Here is a 15,557-nt window from a genome sequence, read left to right as displayed (position 1 = left end):
TATCAAAGCTTGGCTAAAAAGTTGCAATAGGACAAACAAAGTGTACGCCACATTGCAGCTACTTACATCAAGACCCATGGATATCTAGCAACCTCTCCGTGACTACTTTCTGTCTTTAGACTCATATGCCCAGAGTGCAAACTCTGGAGCGCCTCTATCTGGACACTCCACGAGGCCTGCTGTCTAGGGTCCCACTTCGTAGTATGGGTCCCACTACGATATTTCTGTAATGCAACTAGTCACAGTACCAAGGTCCCTTTGATATATGAAAGCATGTACCACCCGTAATTTACGTGATCTCTTCCATTTAAAAAAAAATTAATCTCTTTATTGCATTTAAACAAGAACAAAGGTGCATCAGATGCAAGCGATTCAACAGGATGTCGACACATTACAATTATCCTGGCAATACAATGACAGTTGATTAGAAAAAAATACTGTAGGTTCAAAGTGCAGCAGAGCTACACACCAAGCTGTTCTCAACAGCGTAAATAATACTTAGAGTATATACACACAGATTGGAATCAGAGAGGTTGTGGGTAAATACACTGCAGGCGGCAGGACAGCTACAATTCATTCCCCAACTTGCCCTCACAGCGTTTAACCAAGGGCAACTCACACCCTCCAATTTGTAGCGAAGAAGAAGCTGGATCAAGACAAAAGACGTACAGCTATACACCACTCGACGTGTCCCCGGTCTCAGTATTTTTATTGGCCCTATACGTATTGTATACTGTCCAGAAACTCTTGGGTCTATTGCGGGGGAAGGAGATCACTGAAATGTTCCGTTTGAGTAGAGCAGTATATCATGTCGGAAGCCCAGTGGGATAGCGCAGGTAGAGGGTCCCTTAACCTGCAAATGGCCACCCTTCGCTTTGCCATGAGTAATCCCATGTCAACCAGCCTGCGCAGCCCCTTAGGCAAGGGTTTCAAGAAGCCCAGAATCGCTAGAGCTGGGTCCGGTTGAAGCTCCTGCCCAGTTATAGCTGTCAATTCCAAGAACACCTTTCTCCAAAACTCAGCCACCACCGGACAGAGCCACGCTAGATACGCAAAATCAGCCACTTGCTCACTACATCGTGCACAACGCGAGCTCTCACGGAGCCCATATCTACATAAACTTTCTGGAGTATAATAGACCCTATTTAGAAACTTAAAGTGAATTAGACGGTGTCTACCATTAAGAAAAACTCGTTTTATGTTTTGGCAGCAGTATAACCACATGTCATCATTTATTTCCGTAGACAGGTCGAGTTGACAGGCTTTAGTGTAGTGGTTAGCTCTATATGACATAGCTTGTTTGTAAATCTTAGAGACCATTCCCGTCGTGGCTTGCGTCTTTATGATCAGGGAGAGAGCGGTCACCTCCGGCGGTTCAGTCAGGTCAGTGCCTAGCAGTTGCAATAATGCGGGTCTTGTCCTATGATATTGAAATTTAGTTAGAAGTGAGGGCACATCAACCCCTTCAGCAACAGGGTCCTGGTCTTTCGTTATTCCATCTACAAACAAGTCGCCTATAGTATGGACCCCAATGGAATTAAGTGCGAGGACAACGCCACCATCTCTACATGGCAACAACCAGTGGCACCAATCAAGAGGTGCCAAAGGTGAATACAGTAGGGCCCCAGCCTGCAACTTCAGAAGGTGCCAGGCGTGATTAGTTCCGTTGATCGAATCTAGAATGCAAGTCCTGCGATCTGTGGGCGCGAAGAGCAACATGGGGAGCGGGCTCCGGGCAGCAACCTCCCACTCAATGCGTAGGTGAGGGATATCAGGAGCGCCGTGTATCCAGAGTTGAGCATGGGCGCATTGCGCGGCTCTGTAATAAAGGTCAAAGTCCGGCGCTCCCAGTCCACCCATGTGGTAAGGTAGGGTAAGAATTTGCCATTTGACTCTCGGCTGCTGGCCCGCCCAAGCTAACTTGACCATCAGTGTCGTGCGTGTCTTGAAGAATGTGCCGGGGAGGGCACCAGAAAATTCGTAAAAAAAGAACAGGAATCGAGGGAGAATGACCATTTTCATTATTGAAATCCTACCTAACAGCGTCAATGGTAATCGAATTCAACGATCTATATCGTCTTTCAGCTTGCTTACCAATACTCCATAATTATCTCTAAAGACCACCTCCGAGTCAGAGTGCACTTGTATTCCAAGATACCTCACTGAGTCCGACGTCCATTGAAGTGGATAGTCAAGGTCAAATTGTGACATAGACGGCGTGAGGGAGAATACGAGGGACTTAGACCAATTAACCTGAAGACCCGAGACTCCCCCAAGTAGCACCACCTCACGTAATACAGAGGAGAGATGGCGTTCGGGCTTGCGGACATAAAAGCGTGTCATTGGCATAGGCCGAAACTATGAGATTATATCCTGGGATGCGAATGCCCTTATGTCCATGGTAATCCCGCAGCGCGCAAGCTAAGGCTTCCGCGACAAGTGCGTAGAGAATTGGCGAGAGCGGACAGCCCTGTCGCGTGCCCCGGGAAATAGATATCGGTCCCGTTACCAAGTCTCCAATTTTAATATGTGCTGATGGCGAGCCATAGAGCACTCCTAGCAACTGCAGGAAGACCGGACCTAAGCCCAATACGCGTCAGCACCTGCCTCAACAGAGTCAAATGCCTTCTCCATATCGAGAAATAACGCTACTGCGCGCAACTCCGGGACAGTGTGTTCTAACGCCCCAAATATTGTACGCAAATTGTAGGTGATATTACGACCCGGGACAAACCCCGCCTTCTGCAGCGCGACTAGGATAGGGACCAGGGGCACCAGTCGGTTGGCTAAAATCTTTGCAAAGATCTTGGTGTCGACGTTAAGGAGGGAAAGGGGACGATATGACGAACATTCCTCAGGGGGTTTAACTGGTTTCGAAATGGCCACAATTACCGCCTCTTTCATCGACGGCGGCATTAAGCCAGATACGCACATATCTTTGAATAGTGCAGTCAGGTGTGGCAGTAAGAGGTCCAGAAATGCCTTGTAGAATGCCACCGTTAGGCCATCTATTCCGGGAGCACTACTTGCTCTCATGGTATATAACGCAAGGAGTATTTCCTCTGCCTCTATTGGTCGCATCAAAAACTCACGATGTGTGACAGTCAGCCATGGCAGCTTAATAGGAGACAAGTAGTCTAATATTTCAGCTTCTGAGCCCGAGACGCGCGAGGAGTACAATGTTGAATAAAATTGTCTAAAACCGCTCCGCAATGGCCTGGTCATCTGTCAGTGCCTCGCCCTACGCAGAGTTCAGAACAGCGACCCCAGAGCGATCACGACGGGTCCGCAATAACTGTGCAAGTACCCTGCCTGGTCTTTCACCCTCACCGTAAATATGTGCTGTGTATATTTACCAAGGTGCTTTATTTCAGCATCAGCTGTTTCCTGAAACTCTTCCAATCGAGTCTTGAATTCTGTCATCACCCCATCGTCAGCACCTAGTTGCAGTCGTGTCTAGTGCAGACAGCGCGGCCTCCAAGTCAGTTAACCTTTTGCGCAGCGCCTTGAGAACTTCCGAGTATTTAAACATCGTGGCCCCTACAAATGTAAACTTTAAATGCCTCCCGCACTACCTGGAAGCTCTCTACCGAGGCAACATTTTTGTCACAATATGTCTCAATTGCATCAACTAGCTCTGCCCTGAATACCTCGTCCAGAAGTGAGTAGGGAGGAAACCGCCATGTGTAAGGAGAAATTCTCCTAGAGGGGGTATCAAAGAAGACCAGAATCGGGGAGTGGTCCGAAAACGTGCGTGCAAGCACCTCACAGGTTTGCACCTGATAGTACAGCTGTCTGGAGGCTAGCCAGTACTCAATACGCGTGTTTAAGTCATAGAATGTCGAATAGTGTGTGAATCCCCCTTTATCAGGAAAATGCTGTCTCCATACATCACGCAAGTCTGCACGTACCATAGATGTGGCGAGAGTACAAGCCGAGGCAGTCACTCGTCTAGTCGGTCCCCCTGAGCGGTCACAATCCAGGTTCATAACTAAATTGAAATCCCCACCCCATAGCTGCTGCTCATCCCCAAGATCCTGTACTCGACTGAACAAGTTTGAATAAAAGCTGGGGTTATCATAGTTAGGCCCATACACATTAATTACTACTAGATTCAACCCCCTCCCCCTACAGCTAGACACCATAAATCTGCCATCAACGTCACTATGTAGGGGCTGCAGTGTGAAGGATGACTTAGGACGCACCCACGTAAGAACTCACCTGGAGTGTGTAGTGAAGCCAGCAGCATGTATATTCCCTTGCAAATCTCTGCTACGGAGTAGCGAGCTGGAAAAAGGTAGGTGGGTTTCCTGCAAAAGGGCAAGATCAATCTCATGTCTGTTCAGGTATGCCAAAACTTTCCGTAGTTTCCTGTCGTCGTTAAGACCACGAACATTCCATGTGAGTGCACGTAGAGTGCCCTGTGTATCTACCCTGCGAGGAGTATGATCAGCTGCGATAGACGCCATCGCATCAATACCACCAGTGCCAGCCATAAATTACCGGCATGTGCATCGTTCCTGTGTAATGTGTGTTGTGTCTACTAGCAGTGTTGCGCATCTTCAGGCACCTTTCAACCCTACCCCCCACCCACGCCAGGCCAACCCCAACCAAGCCTAGACGATTAACTGACCAACAGACCTCCTGCGTAACATCAGAGGATAACAACCAATATAGCAGTGTCAATAGAACACAAGAAGGACCCATTGCTCCAACCCTCCCAAAACAATACCCCCATAGTGTAGAAGACACGTGAGCAGAGGTGGCACGCTTCCTAAACAAACTGAAAGAAACCACAACTGGTTTCTGCCCCTCATACCGCCTATAAATTGAAAACTCCGGCGGCAAAAATTATACAATAGATCTCCCCCCCCCCACCCTCCCCTCCACTCAAGAACATATTAGAAGACTCATCCTGGCCCAAGAGAAGCATAATCTGGCAAACTAACTCTCCCACATCACATCACAGCGCCCGTCATCCTGGACAGTAACAGTACCATATATAGAAAGCATGCACAAACAGCACTTCAAGAAAACTGTCCCAAATACTGTGTAATCCCCCGCCCCCAACCCCAGCAGCAATCATCTTATCTGCCAGGATCATAGACGCCCCATCAGTCCTGCTCTTCCAGATCTCCTGCCGCCGTCTCGTCTAGCAGAGGCAGAGGCGGGCTGCGCCGATTGTCTCTTGCCCAGTCTTTCATGGCCCTCTGTAGGGCCATCGGGTCTGTAAAAATGTGCGACTGTCCCTGGCGATTAATCCGGAGTCTGGCGGGGTAGAGCATTGCATAGTCAATATGGTGTTCTCTTAGCTGCTTCTTCAAGAGGGCAAATTGTCGACATGCTTCTTGGACCTTAAAAGTGAAGTCTGGGTATAACGATATAGTAGAGCCCTCAAATTGAAGTGGCCATTTGTCTCTGGCCGCTCGAAGAGGTGAGTCCCTGTCGCGGTAGTTGAGGAGCTTCGAGATGATGGGTCTCGAGGGAGCCCCAGGCACCGGACGCGGACCCAACGAACGGTGTGCCTGCTCGACAAAGAACATGGACGAAAAGATCTCCTGCCCAAGGAGTGAAACTAATAACTTTTCTATGAACGGTTCATGTTTCCAGTTGCGGTGGACTCCAGAAGGCCGTGATCCTAAGATTGCTCTGCCTCGAGCGCGCCTCCAAGTCCTCAGTCTTGTCCTGTAAAACCTGGAGAACTTTCCCCAGCTACTTGTGACCAACATCAAGAGTGACTTGCGCTTCTTCGACCTCTGTGGTGCGGCGTTCTAACATGTCCAATCGCTGTGCATCCTTGTCAAGCCGTTCGGACATTCTGTTCATGCGGTAGGAGAGAGAGTCAATCTTAGAGCCCAGCACTGAGAGGCTGCCCTGCAGGCCCTTCTCCATCGCCGTCAGCATAGTTTGGATGTCTCCCGCTGGCTCCTCCTGGGGCAAATCCTGCGCGGCTTCATCTTCCTCTACGACCGCGTTGCCACCCTTGGTTTTCTTCTGGTCGAAGGTGATCTTCGGCTGTGTTCTGTCGACTTTACCCATGTTTGGCGTCCCTCTTCACTCCGGAATAAGGCAAGGGCACCGCAACACCATCCGGGGCCGATGTGACAGAGCAGCTCCTCACCAGCAGTGACCTACTAGAAGAGGAAGGGACACGCCATCCGCATTCTGAGTCGATCATATGCCGGGAGTGGAGGCAAGTGAGATAGCAGCAGTAGGCCGCAGTCCACCAACGTGGCAGTCCCGACCCGGACTCGCCCCTAGCACGTCCCAGGAGGGAGATATCAGGCGACCCACCTCGCAGCGGCAGCAGCAGGGGGGACCACGGACTCCACCTCACCCTGGAGTCGAGCCCAATACTCCTACAGATGGAGCCTCACACACTCAGCACCACCAGCAGGTGGCAGCAAGGGCAAAGCAAGGTGCCAGCAGGTAAAATGGCCCAGGATCACACCCAACCGGCAATCCGGCCCTGGGAACGTTGCGGATCGATGGTGCAGTCGCAGGCACAATCCCTCCGGGGCTCGCAGCGGCCCTCAGGCTCAGGCAGTAATGAAGGCGTGAGGAAGGGCGCGGGCTGGCAGGCACCCCCAATGCAGCACGCTCAAAATATCTCACCAGAGAGCAGCAGAGATATTCAGCAGTAGGCAGGACTTCAAGGGCGAGGGTGTGAACCTCGTCGGGCGGGGAGAGGGGTATGACTCAACGCCAGACGCCGCAAAGAGTCACAGTAACGCGGGCAAGAGAGCTGCTTCGGTGGCTACCCCAGCCCTGGGATTCAGGCCCAGTCGGCACTGCAGCAGGCCAGATCGCGCTCCGTCGTCCAGTGTCGCGTAGGAGTGATTAACTCCTCACTGGCTTCGGTCACCAAATCCGTCACAGCGGGGCTTGCTTAACGCCTCAGGAAGCTAATAATTGGAGGATAATTTGGCGGTGAATGGGAGCTGCGCGCTCAAGCAGCCATCTTGGTCGTGAGCAAGCTCCGCCCCAGATATCTTCCATTTATACATTACTGTAATACCAATTGTAATGCGTTACACCACTGTGTGGTTTATTGATGTCCTGGTTAATTTTGTTGCAAAAAATGATAAAGCATCAACACGAAAAAAACAGATTGCCTGGGACCACAAGAGTGAGATTGCCAAACATGAACATTCCTATCCTTTATGTTCAGCTTTCTACTTAAGTTAATGATGCCAATCTATGAGAAAAAAGGAAGACTAATAGGCAAAGGCACTTCTCCGTTCTCTAACAATCCAACATAATAATCAACCATCTGTCAGTAACAACATACATGAGCATATGTTACACAAATAACAGCTTCTAAAAGGACCTCTTAGCACTCATTAAAATGCTCAGCTCCCATGAAGACTTAAGCGCTTGTCTAAGATCTAAACTCAGCAGCTGAAGTATAGAGACAGGCAGGCAAACCTCAAGTCGTAGTATTCCCAAAGATCTGAAGCGTGGGGATGCAACGGGGCACATAGCTACATTTATGCATCAAGCATATATAGAACTCTGCATCAGTGATTTTGGACATGAGATCTGATGGTCTAGAACCCAAAAACGAGAGAATCATGGCCAGCATCATATACCAGGTAAATTATCTGTTATGAGAAAATGTGGCAGAGTCATCACTTCTTCGCAACCAAAACGTTAATAATGGTATATATTTAGACCTTGATAAAAACTGGAAAAGCAGGTGACACGGACAACAGTTTGTTACACTCCAATTATGACAGAAGAACATGTGTAAGACCCAGACAACCCTTTTCTTTGGCTCTGCACTGAAAGGACCGTAGAAGATTCAGAGTTCTGGGTCAAAAGACCTGGAATTCACTTTCTTTTCACATCGGTCATATCCAGTTCCTGCTGTTTCTCAAGTGTGCAGTACAATGTGACTAGCTCTGTTAGTTGAAAGTTGGCGCTCCACCACGTTTGATTTGGTTGCTGTAACTAGATGTGGTTGAGTCCAAAAATGAGCAAAATCCATATAAATACATTTGGATGACAGAACAAGTGTTTAATATATTTATAGATATGGTTATCTGAACCCCTACAAATGAAAGGAGAAATCCGCAATAATCACCTAGATGACCTTTTGAAATTCTGATAAAACTATAGAATATAAATCGTACCTCATGGTAGGTAAAAGATCCTGCAAGTTTAGACATTTTCACTTCTTATTTCAAGACCAAATGATTTCATCTGAATCCATCAACTACTAAATTGCGAGTGATCTTAGCATAAAATGAACATCTTTGGGTAAACTGCAATAATATGCTTCTTCTCGGTTATGTCATGCTCCTAAAGAACATATGGTCATAAGGATCGTAAGCAAATCAGCTCTGTTTTCACACCTATTTGTTCAGTTGTTGTGTCTTTAAAAGTGCAGACATCGTTAAAGATCTACCTATGATACCTTAATTAACGCATGTGTTGAAGTCTTACATTTGTCAGTCTACACGTTACAGCAATTTATTTTAATATATTATTTACTGTTTTTGCATTGCAAAACATAGGGCCAGAAGTACAAAGAACTGGTCACATAATACAGTTTGCAATTTGCGACTAGTTTCTGCGACCAGTGAAGATTTTTGCAAACAGACCTATGCGCCTATAGGTCAGTTCGTAAAATATCAATTTCTGGTTGGGTCGCTATTTGACCTACCTCATGAATATTAATGAGGCAGTTCACAAGTTGCAAACCACTATGATTCGTAACATCACAGGGGTCAGCAGACCACCATGTCGGTGATTGCTTTCAAATAAAGCTTTTTTTAATTTGTATTTTTTTAAATGAATGCAGCCCGAAAAATGCATTTGAAAGGAAAAAAAGGACAGTTTAACATTGTTTAAGAGTAGGCAGTGGGTCCATACAACACTGCCACTTCTTGAAAATGTTTGTCAACATTTACAATGGGTAACTACTACCTTTGTTTAGTCGGTAAAATATTAATGTTTTCCAACCAGATTTTGGTCACAAAACATGAATACATACTATTCCGAATCATTAATTGGTAGAGAGGCCCGAAACACGCCGCTTACAAATAGTAATTCGATTTTGCAAATTGGAACCTTTGCGACATTAGCACATATGTCCCATAGCACTTCTTCCATTTGCCTTACACATAAAGGCTTTAAGGACTGATCCAAACACTTAGACAACCAGCCCTCTTTCAGCAAAGAGGGCTGAAGCGTTTCCTACAAACATTACGGCACTCCATTCTCCAGATGGACTGATTAAATATACACAACATAAAATACGCAAAGGATTAGTTCACCATTAAACCTCGTTATATCGGTCTACTAAGGAAGCCCATGGTTCTGAAATAAACGGTTTTCTGGACGAACTTGCCTTCCCTCGGCTTGCACCTGATCAGCGCATGGAACTAGATGCACCTATAGCAGAAATCCAGGAAGCAATTTGATCCCAAGCCCCAGGGAAAGTTCCAGGACCGGACGGCTTTCCATCAGAGGTTTATAAAACATACGCAGATCTTTTGGCGCCTACTCTTCAGAGGGTTTATAAAGAGGCGATACACCTGTCCCAATTACCAAGTTCTATGTGTAAAGCCACACTGGTCTCCCTCTTAAAGCCAGATAGGGATCCCATCCATCTGGGCTCATATCGTCCGCTGGCACTGCTGAATGCCGATTATAGGATACTGGCTAGCATTCTTTCTATAAGGGCGGGTGGCAGCATTAGAACCTTCTTTAATACATATGGATCAGAATGGATTTGTACCGGATCGTTCCACATCCCTCAATCTGCACCACCTGTTCAGAGTCATGCGATATGCACTTCAGGCTTGGTCCAGTTCTGGATGCATGGTGTTGGCCTTTAGCATGCTGGAATGGCCATTTGTCTTTAGGATGCTACCCAGATATGGTCTAGGGCCATATTTTACTACGTTGATATAACAATTATATGGCAATCCAGTGGTGAGGGTCAGGACGGCCAACATGATGTCACAACCAAAACCGGTATGCAGGGGTACAAAGCAGGGCTGTACTCCCCCACTCCACTCTCCTTTTCACACTGGCCATTGAGCCTCTGGCCCTGGCCATACGAGCATCTGCAGGCCACTTGGGCATCCATGTGGGAGGAGAAATGCAGCATGCAATCTCTCTATATGCGGTCGAACTTCTATTATATATAGGAGATATGGCGAGGGATGGTACCAGAAGTCATGCCCAATATGCTCAGTCGCTTTGCCCGCCTCTCTGGTCTGGAGGTCAACTAGGGAAAATCAGGTCCGTTTCCATTTGATCTCAATACTCCTGACCCAAGATTTATTATTAATGGAAGCCGGGTCACATGGCAACCATCCAGGTTTCGCTACCTGGGTATCAAGGTGTCTCATGGTGACCAGGATCTGCTGGATGGCAATCTCACTAGGGCACTCACGTCTCTGTCCTGGTAGATGACTTTCTGGAAGATGCTTGCTCTCTCAGTAGCATGTAGGGTCTCGCTTAATAAGATGGTGGTCCTCCCTAGACTTCCCTTGTTACTTTACAAACCTGCCACTATACCTACCGCCCTCCTTTTTTCGACCCATTGAACGCTTGATCCGTAGCCTGATATGGAACACATCTAGCTGTAGAGTGGCGCTTGCAAAGTTATACTTACCGATGGGACAAGGGTGACTGGCATTCCCAACCTGGAACACTACTTTCTAGCATTCGAGCTGCAATGGGTGGCAGACTGGCTGGAAGGTCGATACTTGTCAGACACAGCAGGAACTGAAACACCGTTTACAGTGCACACCATCCTCTATATGTTTCACCCATGTGGAGGGAAAAATGGTTTACTACCGCTGCTGCAGCGAGTGGCGCTCAGATGTTTTAAAAGAGCTCTGTTCCTTGCTAAACACATAAAGCCTTACTCTCCAGGGATTCCACTGCTTGGTACACCCAAAGGAACCAAACTCACAGCACCGACTGATCTAGTGGACTGCCATAATGCGGGTATACATACATTGGGATACCTCTACTTGGATGGTGTGCTAAGGGCATTTGGGGATCTGGCACAGGAGGAGGGACTGCCTCCAGGGCATTTCCTCATGAATGCTTCCTGGATTAGTCTTCTGCAGAGCAAATGGGGGGGTGGGGTGATGTAATGCAGGAATCACAGACTAATCTGGTGCTCCAATATATACACATCATGGGAAATGGCAGGCACCTCACTCGCTGGTTTGCAGACGCGCTCCGTCAGCACACAGCAACAGACCTGAAACCACTGTGCACAAAAAGGAAATCTGAATTAGGCCATGCATGTACAGACACAGCATGAAACACTGTATTGGAGAGTCCTACATACGTACCCCGAATTGCCAGGTTCAAATTAATACCGTTCTACGCAATACATCAAGCATATTTCACCAGGAAGAAAATCAGTCTTTAACTTTACAAGAGACTAGGCACAGTTTCCTAGGTGTCTCCATTCTGATGCCGACATCATACACATGTTATGGGCATGTCCTAGACTACAACAATATTGGGAAGAGGTAATATCACACTTATCTGAATGCACAAGTAGGCAGCTTTCTAACACCTGGGAGGTATGCGTACTGGGAGTATTCCTGAGAGACAAAAAACACAGAGCCACAAACCGGTTTTTAGGTCTCGGCTAGCGAAGGCTGCGCTTGCGCAGTCTCGCTCGCGAGATTTAATGACTTGGGAGAAGAGGGGCTTGAACCCGCCCCTCTTCTCTCCTCTTTTCCATTGGCTGGCCTCTTAAATGCTGGCCAGCCATTGGAGAAGAGGTTTGTCTCGCAAAACAGGCCCCGTCCTTTTCGGATTCGGGGGCGTTTTTTTTTCGATACTTTTCGCTGGGCGTGTTTTTCTCTCCTCCAGCCAATGGCAAGAGGAGAGAAAAAGAAAACACGCCCCCGAATCCGAAACCGCCGCTGCCTTTCTCCGAGGCATTTCTGATTGACCTCGGAGAAAGGCAGTTGTCCCTCTCTCTCGCTCTCTCTCGTGTTTCTTTCTCTCCCCCATGGCGGGGGCCTGAGCAGAGCACCCCTTCGTGGCTTACAGAGCGCTTTCCACACGGCAGGCAGGAATCACCGTCAGAACTCCTTGGTTCTCATTGCTGCGTGACGTCAACTGTTGTATGATTTATAAAGAAAAGTGAACATTTTAGGGAAGTTTTGCCACGTTAAATACAAGTTCGAAGCGCATAATTTATCTTCCAATCTAAATGTTAGTTTTGAGTTTCGTCTTACTGTTTACTCATCTTATTCAATTACAAGTTGCGCAATATAAAACTGCAAAATCAAAATTAGCGCTTAACTATTTTGTCCAATTTTCAGTCTACGCTTAGAAACAATTCTAAATGTAGGTTTAGTGTTAAACTGTAATTGAATCAGTCACCGCTCTCAGTTCACTACCACATCGCTGCCCGCTATGATTAAGACGTTGACATTCTAAGATGGCCGCCGCCGGATCGATGTCATATCCCCGGCTCGAGTCCTTCTTCTGTGTTAACGGCGCCTCGCCAGTGACGGCCGTGCCGCTGCTATCCGGGCCATGCGTGCGGTTGCCAGGGGAGCCAGCTTCCCGAGCAGGAACCGGAAAAAGACCCGCACCGGGAGCGGCGGAACCAGGAAGAGTTGGCATCCCGGCCCTGGTGAGTGCGGGTCATTGGCGGGAGAAATGGTCAGCTTTCATCATTGGTTTCCCTCACTCACGTTTATACTACATGCACTGTCATTAATGCTGCATTTTAAACAAATAAAAATTAAATGCAAAGTCTTAAATGACGAAAGTCTGGGCTTTAAACATACATCGTGGGCTGCTGGGGAGAGATTTTCATCAAAATAACATTCCCTGAAGTCACTGGTCACAACAGTCATTTCTCACAGCAGACAGAAAAACATGTATACTGACTGTTGAACACCGGACCCCCTCCCCACAAGACCCCTTCAGGAACTTTAAAACCCCTCAGAGCACAGATCAAACAACAGTAAAACAGAGCGGTTCCGTTCATAATGTGGAATATGCCCCACGCACGAGCTGTAATCTCGGGAGATGCACAATAGGAGTGTCGAGAAGGCACAGCTTTTTTTCACGTCACCTGTCCTGCCCCCCCTCCCACTGGTCCCACCCCAGGCTCAGAACGAAGGCTCCTTTCAGAAAGCCCCTTCTTTACTTTGACTTTTTCCCTGTTGGGATGGGTTCCTTGTCCTAACCCAGTTGTACAGACGCTCACTGTCACTTATGTCCCGCACTGAAGTTTAGGAAATGCTCCTTCATAGAGCTCCTCCCTCCCAAGTTCAAGGAGTCCCCTCCAGGCAGTCCTGCATGCAGAGTGCCCCCACCCTAAGCCAGAGTTCTACTGGGCACACCCGCTGATCACAGTTCAGTAAAACATAAACAAAAATAATGTCATGAGCAATGCCAATAGCTCTAACTTTAACAATGCCGAGACCGTTGCATTGTAAATGCTTGTTAGATCTAGGTCTAGTTATGGCCAACAGACTCATACCCAAACACTGGAAATCCTGTGACCCACCATTAATATTAGCCGGATCCCGTTCAATCCTCAATTGGGCGAGGGCCAAGGAGGCATCTCTACGTAGGGAAGACACAATAGGGCTACGTAAATATCCCATATCAGACAGCTGGAACTCTATTCTAGTGACGCTTCAGGTAAATTTAGACACTATTCCACAGCATATCTGTAACAAAGGGATCTTTTTCTCCCCTATATAATGGTGTTATGAACAATTGTGCTACGCATGTTAATGTAGATTGTGATGTGTTACTACTACTAAAATAATAAACAGAACAAAAAATAATACGTTGTCTACAAAAATGTCTGCATTTTTGGTCACAGAAACTTGTTTTTCTACTGGGAAATAGTCTCTGAGTCACAGTCTCATTCATGAATATGTGCAAGATTAACATATCTGGCTATTTCCCATTTTGTATTGGATTCTGTATAATCATCCAAAAGTAAATTAACAAAGCACAGCTTGTGTCATTACCTGTGGTAAATCCAAAATCACCGTGCCTACATCTGGTAGAAGCATAACAGTGGTCACTCTTCCTGCAGACATGGCTCTTCAAATGAAAAACACAGCAGAAATCCAATATGGGTCTTCTTTCAATCAGTCTGGTGGGGTAGCAATCACAGAACAACAAGTTATTGGATTTAAAATCAATCTTTTCATTTATTTTCATTGAATCTTTGGGCAACGTTGATTTATTTGATGGCAGCTGAGTGAATTTTACCTTATACAGGAGTTTATAATACAATTATAATAATGGATGTATTAGATAATTCAATGATGAAATTCCACAATTGTAATGGTCTTCACCAAAATGCATTTTCTTTAATAAGTCTGAGTAAAGGTAGATACAGCCTTTTATTTTTACATGGCATTTCTATAGCAGATTATGCCTATACCAGCAGCGTCGTTTTGCTTTGTCAGATTAGTCGTGAAGCAAGCAAGCCTTGTTCCAATGGTCGAATGCACAGCATGTATGCCTTGTCCAGATTTGGTTACAAGTTGTTGATAGAGTAAGACCTCTCTAGTGTATCGACATGCATGGGGTGCTCAGAGTATGCAAACTGATGCAGCCCTTTTGTTTGAAGGTGTCTGAAAGTGTGAAGGATACAGTTTCAGGTTTACAATGAAATAACTGGTAGGGCATGCTATATAGTTAGTTGCTGGCCACATTATCTTTGAAACTGGATTAGTTGAATCAGGCTCGTCGGGGTCCAAACTGAGGTGGCAAGGTGGGCACGAGAACCATGGGTTGGAATGCTACCCCAAGCCATTGCCAGTGGTTAGACTTATTGTGAGCATTCCACCTACCCCCTTTCGTGTGTTTGATGAAGTAAGTCCCTGCCAGATATAAGAGCACAAAAGTAGAGAAACAATTTACAGAAGAAAGGTTTGGAGGAACACAATCCAGGAGCAGCAATATAGATGGGCACAATGAAGAGGACTGAAGATAAATACACATGGGATGAAAGGACCACCTAGATGTGACATGACAACAGTGATGGGGAACAGTTCAGAGGAGCACAAGTCCAAGGAATTGAGAGGAAAACAACCAGGACGTAAAGTCACAGTGGTGCAGAAACAATTCTAATTCAATTCTATTGGATCCAAAGGTGCGAAGGGAGCAGAAGAGTGGGCATAATTCTTGGAGGTATACATTTCTGTTCAAGATCGTCCTCGTATGGGCAAAGGACAACAATATTTTAAGGCATTACTGCCCTTACCATGCGAGTTTGTTTGAGTGGAAAGGTCGAGCCCAAAGCACTACAGTCTAAAAAAAGGACCAACAAGAAAGTTTCAATTGGAGTCACCCTGTGCCTCTACCGGGGCACAGGGTTGACAACCTTTAACAGGTGCTCAAATACCTGTATGAACAAGTGACCTCTAAGTGCAAATCAGAGGATGTTTGTGATGTCACACTAAGATGGTCAGCAAGGAAGAGAAGCAGTAGTTTAAGGGTTCAAGAGGCTGGTGATAATGTCATCCTAGAAGTGCTGGTGGACATTTATGGTCTGATCAACACAACTGCAAGTGCTTTCACAC

General features: G+C 46.7%; 1 protein-coding gene across 3 annotated transcripts in view; it reads right to left on the bottom strand.

The window, feature by feature from the left end:
• ENTPD5 (ectonucleoside triphosphate diphosphohydrolase 5 (inactive)) overlaps positions 1–15,557 on the bottom strand; it is a 407,636-nt gene that overhangs the window by 328,877 nt on the left and 63,202 nt on the right. For all 3 annotated transcript variants that reach the window (XM_085626780.1, XM_085626778.1, XM_085626781.1), the window contains one exon: positions 13,992–14,119. The gene's annotated coding sequence lies outside the window, so the exon portion shown is untranslated. The remainder of the gene's footprint in view (positions 1–13,991; positions 14,120–15,557) is intronic.

Source organism: Triturus cristatus, chromosome 9, assembly GCF_964204655.1.
Source record: "Triturus cristatus chromosome 9, aTriCri1.1, whole genome shotgun sequence".
Taxonomy (NCBI): domain Eukaryota; kingdom Metazoa; phylum Chordata; class Amphibia; order Caudata; family Salamandridae; genus Triturus; species Triturus cristatus.
Note: the sequence above shows the minus strand (reverse complement) of the source record. Positions and strands in the feature narration are given on the sequence as shown.